Source organism: Macrobrachium nipponense, chromosome 14 (genome assembly GCF_015104395.2).
Source record: "Macrobrachium nipponense isolate FS-2020 chromosome 14, ASM1510439v2, whole genome shotgun sequence".
In the NCBI taxonomy this organism is placed as follows: Eukaryota; Metazoa; Arthropoda; class Malacostraca; order Decapoda; family Palaemonidae; genus Macrobrachium; species Macrobrachium nipponense.
In genome coordinates, this window is record NC_087207.1 from 12,743,567 (window position 1) to 12,749,566 (window position 6,000).

Here is a 6,000-nt window from a genome sequence, read left to right on the forward strand (position 1 = left end):
TATATGCATATAGCTTTCTTTCTCTGTCTCCATAATTTATTGATTCAAATTTTATCAGAGTTAAATACCATAATATTTACCTCTGCCCATCATATACTTTGTTAAGGTCTCTTTGTAGAGCGTTCCTATCTTCATCACAAGTAATTTCTCTACTTATTCTTGTGTCATCTGCGAAACTACTCACTACCGAATCCTTAACATTACTGTCTATGTATTAGAGCTTGTGCCTTGTGAAGATAAGGCGCCCTATGAGGTAATGTTAGACTTGCGATAATCTTAAGCTAAGTCGGTTGGTATTGCACTTCCATCTTCAATGGAGTGTCTGGGGGTTTGTAGATCACTTACGAAGTCGTATTATCTTGTTGGTTATTACGACGATGTGTTTAAACTCATGGTTCGGTGAGGAGGTTCTTGTAGAAAACACGAAGTATAAAAATAGATGTATTCTTCTGAAGTTTTACATGCTGAAGATCAGATATGATTGTACAAGTCTTCTAATAACGATAGCTTGATCGCTCTTCTGCCAATGATGATGGCTACTTTTGTTCTCTCTACATGATAAAGCTTAGGTGAAAGAGATACAGGTCTTCTAATGACGATAGCTAACTCTGTTCTGCCCGTCTACCATCTCTGTTACAAGTTATGAGGGAACAGACAGTAGTTCGAACATATGAACATACATACAAATGACATAGTTTCATACGAAACACAATCAAATGAGACACGCTACAGATCACGTAGGCCGTTTGAATTATTTAGGTCGGGGTAGTTGTCTCAAGCAGGGAGCTTGGCTAATGTTTATAAACAATTGAATGACTACAGGTGACGGCATGTTATCTTAGCCTACATACTTATTGTATACGTCATCTTTAGCGTCTCTAGTCCTGATCACAATCCTGCAAGCAATCTGGTTGACCTCTTTAGTTTTTAGACTTTTATATATATGGACTAACATTCCATATTTTTATTATGTAAACACTTACATCAGCTCGGTCAGCTACCAAAACCACTACTGAATATACTCAAAACTTGACTTGCATTTGACTTTTAGGAGTGTGATACGACACTATGTGAATATATATATATATATATATATATATATATATATATATATATATATATATATATATATATATATATATATATATATATATATATATATATATATATATATAAGTAAATAAAAAATTCATGGTGTACATGAATTGATTTCAAGTAATAAAATATAAAACAATGATATTGGTAAATAATAGTGATCACGTGATATATAATGATACAGTTTTTTCACTTCATCTCATTAAGATACATATGCTACAGAAAATACTAAAGTACTCTGATAATTGCATAGAATAAGATTAACATGATTAAAATCATATTTTAACTGATAAAAAATTTCATATATGAATTGATAAATTATTAATGTTTATGCTGACTGATTCGTTGATTTTTATGCTAACTGTTATATATCTGATTCATTAACCCATATACTAACTCAAATGTAACTGCAGATATTGGTAAGATAAAAGGTAACAGATTGATTATAGGCTACCAGATTTGTTTATACATATGTATATGAATTCATATAATTTATGATTAATATATGTGCACTTTAAATAGATTCCTATTGCGTACACGCAAAGATATATTTCGATTCCCTTATTTATGATCATTTATATATAGATTCCTAGTGCGTACACGCAAAAAATATATTTCGATTCTGTTATTTATGATCATTTATATATGATTCCTAGTGCGTACACGCAAAAAATATATTTTGATTCTGTTATTTATGATCATTTATATATAGGATACATGATACTTTATATATATGGTACATGACCGAGGTTATACTACTTCACTTTTAACTAGCGTTCGAACAACTTTTTGTCCATTACACAGTTCCGACAACCACCTATAGCCCAATGAAACGGCCTATTTCACAGGTTAAAACAAGGGGAAAATTTGTCTGGGCGGGTCCAACGTCTATTTTTGCGCTCATACTTATTCTCTGCATCCTAAGCTACACGATTACGTTCGCGATGAATAAAAAAACATCCCCAGCACGAGTCCTTCGCCAGCAAAGTAGAGTTGTTGAATATCCTTAGGGTCGTATTGTCGGAAATATGTCCCTTTCGTAGTCGATTTCCGACAGTCGCTGGAGCGTTCCGCACGAAAACGAGATTAACGACGAGATACGTTGTCGTCGAAGAAGTCCATGATGGTGCTTATTCCTTTCACATTGCAGGCGGTTGTTACTCGACTGCCGTCGTCCGCAGCGACGAACGATTTTTTGAAGTTTGCGATGTGAAACTCTCGTACTGCAGGATACTGTAACAGGTTCCATTAATCAGCCTGCAAGTGAAATTATACTTGTCACAAGGGCAAAGTAAATTCAGACGACATCCAAATACAGGGGAGGGAAGAGAGCCATTTAGACCAGACTTAACCCACATGAATTCGCTGATATTTTGGAATTCAAAAGAGTCCGCTGTACAAACTTTTTTATCCATGGCATTAACAATGAGTGAACCTATCCAGGTCTATGATGACTGTAAAAATATCCATAATTATAACAAATAAACAGATATCATACAAATCCCAAAGAAAATTCGATATTACTGGTAGTGAATTACTAGACAAAGAAGTGGAAAACGGAGCTATTTGTAAGATTGCCAGGCAACATAAGAGTCAAAGAGAATATTAATCATGATTCTATGTGCCCTAACAAAAGTTTCATATTCAATATTCTCGCGCGCATCCTCTGAGGTTAATTTTTTTTAAAACTTTATTAATAGGTAGGAGATGCACGAACGAAAAAAACCACTATGTAACTAATTTCTAAATAAACTTTGGGGTTTTTCAAGAAAATTGTGACATTTTCCCATGAATGTTTTACTTGAATTGTAATAGGCTCAATGTTGCAAGTAAATATTTCATATCCACAACTTGATAATTCTAAATGTCCGTTTACCCATGTCATAAGCTGAATTATTGACTCTAATTGTCTATGAGGTTCAGAAAAAAAAAAATTAATTCATTTTGATGTTATAGAAATTCTATTTCCTTATTTTGTTTATTAATTTTAAAATGATTGCAAGTTGCATTGCGCATTACCGATAGACACTTGTACCTACGTCTGCCTTGCCCATGAGAAGTTCGGGCTAAGCATTCCTTTCTCCAGTCAATCTGCTTCGCAAGCAGAGACGACACACAGATGAGCCTGTGCAAGCAGATTATTGAGGTTAAAAAGGAACAAATGCTGATACGGCAATGATGACGTCGTCACTTGGCAGGAGATTGCTCTCAGCCAGCTAAGAGTTACGTTACTTGCTGTAATAAATACGACTTTAGGATAAATTTATTATCTTTTAATACTCGACCCACACAAAAAGAATGTCTGAAAAAAAAACAGTACCAAAATTGAATAATATATTAGTTTCATGTTGGAAATCTGCATAATCGTAATTATGTGAAATTAAAAATTCCTTATTCAAACTATATTAGCAGCTTGTGCCTTGTAAGATAAGGCGCCCTATGAGGTAATGTTAGACTTGCGATAATCTTAAGCTAAGTCGGTTGGTATTGCACTGGAAACTATCGAGAGTCGTTTCCTTGTTTTAAGCGACAGAAATCTACGCAGATACGCCAAGTCCGATCTTTTATGGCATGACGTTTGAGGGAAAAAGGGTTATATGGGCTTATTTGATTTCCTAATGACTCCTATTACTAACATTTTTCAACTTCGTCATTTATCTCTATTTTGAAATTTCATTGGGGTTTCTACACGAAGGTACGTATATAGCTTTATGTTTGTCCTTAGACCGTATTTTTTTTTGTTTTCAATGACATCCGTTTTTCTCCCAGAGATCACTCGCTAGTGGAGAAACTTCCTGGTATTCAGGTGAAGATATAAAAAAAAATTCTGCTGAATCACCTCTGCTTGAATGACTTTACGGATATTACTTTAGATAGATTATCAGAGAGATTCATCCACGACTGGTTGGGCCGTGATTAAAAATTAGCAACAATAAAAAATGCGATATTTATAACTTACGTATCCACGATATGTATACTTTTAGGGCTTTGTTCGCGGAAATCGTTATATTTTCAGAGTGTCGGGAAGGATTAAAATTTCATTTCCCAGCAAAGTCTTTTTACACGCACTAAGACATTCGAGGGTGCATGCTTCTCGAGATTTTGCGTGCAAACTACGACTGCGGTTGTGGGAGAATTTTGTTGGGTCATTTGAACAATGTTACGATTTATGAGACAAATGATTTGTTCTTCTATATAAGTTATTATTTGATTAACTGTCTCTTTTTGTTCAAACGGATTTTAATATGTTTGAAGGTTTATAGGATTTCATTTCCCTTTGATAAACACGCCTTATTTTGCAGGATGTAAGTTAATATTTTGTATACCCCTAGATGAATCTTACAATTACACTAGATACAGATCAATGTTTTTTATAACTATAGAGGTATCTGTAAATGCTCGCTTATCCGGACTTCTCATTAGGGAAGTTCGAACAACAGACGTGAGTCCGTAAATACAGGATATTACGTGTACTAAAGGAATAAACAAGATATTCTAATTTTTCACGGCGCGTACAGTCGGCTTTATCCACCACTACTTATAATAACTTACGTATTAAAAAAAAAAAAAAAACGAAAAACCTGCTCTGATTACTTTATACGGTCGGTCGTGTGTTTCATAGGAAAAATCTATTTTTAGTTCAAAAAGATATTGGCATGTATGAACAACATCGCTTTTCCCACTCTGCTAGAGTCGCTTATTGTGTGGAATTTGCTTTCCTTTGAAAACTTCGGCAGTTTTGACTGACCTTGACCGCTTGACTAGGTGACACAGTCACCGAGTTTGCTTGTTTGATTCTGAACGGGCTACTGTTTCTATTTCTTTTTGTAATAATTAGGATCCTTCTCTTTATTACCATCGGCAACGTATTGTGTGTTTTTAGCATTATGTTGCTGGTTACGTATAAGCAATGAATGACGAACTATTAGGAACTGAGCGATTACTAATAAGACAAGTTATCACTACTGCATTCATATTAATTGTTTGTACTTGCTGTTGTTTAATTCATTCTTTGCTAAAATTTGAAATAGTGAGGGATCCTGGTCAGCACATTTAGCCTAATGAAAGTTTTTTACAGACATGTTATTCCTTGCAATCCAGCCGTATTTTTAAAGTTAAGTTGAGTCATTGAGGTTCGATATATTTTATAACAACTCAAAAAACTCAAGGCTAAAACTGCGATCGTGACTTTGCAAAGGTGCATTTATTGTCATGACCCGAAATAGTGGTTACCTCTAATTTATATAGATTTGTGACGGGTGTTTCCACTTGTTTTTTGTGTGTTTTCTAATCACTACGGTGCTTAACGACCCTATCCATGCATCTGTATAAATACAGACGTCCACTGCGTAAACGCATATTCACTGTTTAATATGATTTGTTACGTAAGGGATTAATAATCACCCAAAATGATAAAATTAACATAGTATATGATTATGATATTTCAGTAGAACTTCTGGAAACAGACACTCAAAGATAAAAAACTCGCAGTAGCGAAATCTCAATGATGTAGATAATTTCTGTAAAAAAGTAAGATTAAGAATGTCTCGTAAACTTCAGCCACAGGAATAACGAAATTCGACCTGCAAAGGAAACACTCAAGTTACTCCAAATGAATAAAAAATTGTACTTAGCTTGCTTTTGTGGGAAGTCACGGTGTTCCGATAACGACACACGGCCTTGGTCCTCCTTCTCTATTAGCGGATGACCTGGTTTGGCTTCAGTTTCCCCCGTGCGCGTTGTTTCGATGATTCGAGCCCTTGAAAGATCCGATGCTGCAGACGGGTTTCGGTTTGTTTCTTGGAGTGCCGGAAAGGGCTCACTAACGATGTTTTTCTTGAATGATTCTAATGAGAGACGAAGCTTGCGTTGCCGTAGGAAAAAGACACGTCGGTTTTGTTTCTT